Here is a 2,216-nt window from a genome sequence, read left to right as displayed (position 1 = left end):
AAATGAAAAACAAACTTGCAACACCGTGTGACATTTAATGCTCAGAATAAATTATTTGGTTTTAAAATATTTTAATAGTACAAGTACAATCTACGACTGCTGAATTTCAAGAATAAATGGAACAACAAATGAGTTCTTCAATATGTTCTAGTTATTACATAATGTCAACGGTAGCTGATAACTGGAATAGCGAATACCCGATCTAAAAGGTAAACATACATAATATGATAAATGTATTTACCTTTGACTGGCAACACTTTAATATTTTATTGTTGAATCTAGATAAGATTTTTTAATCGTTTAAAAACTGAGATAACATTTAATTTTATATATTTCATTTCATACAATGGAGGAACCCCTAGTCAGCTACGAAAGTGGTAACAGTACCTTTTATATTTCAACAAAAATTCCCATTCCAGTGTCAACAGTACAAGATTCAGCAGTAGCAGAGCTGAGGACATTTAGCAAGACAGAAATCAATGGCAACCATAGAACGTCAAATATCCGAACAAGTAAGTTTATTTATAGAAATTTCATTATTTTTAATATTCAAGAAGTCAAGTCAATAATAATAATAATAATAAGGCATTATTAGTCCCTCATAGGAGAACGTTGACTTTCAGTGTGTTGTGTGAGTGAATTGTTGTTGTTAGGAACGGCAACGTTAGTCAGTCTATTATGGTCGACCCGCTAGTCAGTAAGCAATGTACGGTGCCAGTGTAATTAATAATCGTTGTTAATAGAACAGGCTCAGGTGCGTGTTGATAATACGGAAGTTCCTTGATTTGATTGTTGATTGGCGCAGTTCCAGTGTATCAGAGAGTTCTTGGTGAACTATTTTGGCTATCGAGTCACATCGCTCCTTACATTCGATATATGTAAACATCTAGTAGGCCTCTTTAATATGTTGTATTGTTTACAGCTTTGTCATCCATTTATCTAAATTTGTCAGCGTAAACTATAGGATCTTATAATTATGTACTCTAAATCACTTCTGGTCGAAAGAACACACTATTTTTTCAAACATATTAGTTGTATCGTTGTTGTTTTCTTTTAAACATAAAAGGATAGATCTACCGGCTTTGCATATTGCCCTCTATTCATTACTTTTTGATGAATTAACTTCTGACATTCATTATCTATTGATAAAATTGTTTTCCAATATCTATTAATCCCCTTCCTCTGAGATTTCGAGGTAAGGTTGTTGCACTTATAGGTAGCTATTATATATATATATATATATATATATATATATATATATATATATATATATATATATATAATTATTATTATTATTATTATTATTATTATTATTATTATTATTATTATTATTATTATTATTATTATTATTATTATTATTATTATTATTATTATTATTATTATTATTATTATTATTATTATTATTCCAGGTGGCCCGAAAATTACCTTTGAAGAATTACATTTTTCATATGGTCAGCCGATTTTGAAGGATTTCAATATTTGGAAAAGACAACCAAACAAACAAGGACAAACAAACGCATGATATGTTAAAAAAGTAATATATAGTCTATTCCAAATTGTAGTGACACGGGAGACCTGTCAAAACGTCGCAAGGTTGCCGCAGCAATTCTGAGTTTTAGTACATTTTGTATAATGTAACAAAATTGACATATAACAAAATTCTGATCTAAATAAAATAATGAAACAAAAATGTTATGTATTATAATTTATTTTAAAATTACAGTACATCTAATGCATATGTTATCGAAGAACGTAAAACTACAATTAATTATACAGCCACAAATTTTATAAGTTAAGAGTTGTTTTATTATATATACATTGAACTTTTTTCCGCACTAGTATAGGTAGGGTTCTGGGCGCGCTATTTATTTACTAGTATCCCCCAAAGGCCTAATCCACCTAATTAACAATTGTATATATGAGTAATGTATTTTACTTTCATTAGAGAGCATATTTATATTTTACCCTTAGTTCTTGTTTCTTTCGATACAATGTTTCCTTGTAAAGTCATTATGATAATACTTATATTTCTAATTAGTTTGTCCTGTTACTACCTGTATACATCTTCCTTTATAAAACTATATTTAAACACAGCAAACTCCTTAATGCATTTGCCATATCTGCAAAACAGTTAGTATTATTTCTCCCCTCATACACGTTAACCAAATGTTCATGTATATTCTGAACAATAACACACACGCACATAAAGATTTCAC

The 2,216-nt window shown here is 29.0% G+C and overlaps 1 long non-coding RNA gene across 1 annotated transcript; it reads left to right on the top strand.

The window, feature by feature from the left end:
* The first annotated feature begins 308 nt into the window (after positions 1 to 308).
* On the top strand, positions 309 to 1,690 carry LOC143189732 (uncharacterized). Its single transcript, XR_013004096.1, has 2 exons — positions 309 to 512; positions 1,410 to 1,690. It is a non-coding gene; the product is annotated as an uncharacterized LOC143189732 (long non-coding RNA).
* Positions 1,691 to 2,216: the final 526 nt, after the last annotated feature.

Source organism: Rhynchophorus ferrugineus, unplaced genomic scaffold (assembly GCF_030347505.1).
Source record: "Rhynchophorus ferrugineus isolate W39M unplaced genomic scaffold, kcgeb_rfMv2 rfM1, whole genome shotgun sequence".
Taxonomy (NCBI): Eukaryota; Metazoa; Arthropoda; class Insecta; order Coleoptera; family Curculionidae; genus Rhynchophorus; species Rhynchophorus ferrugineus.
Note: the sequence above shows the minus strand (reverse complement) of the source record. Positions and strands in the feature narration are given on the sequence as shown.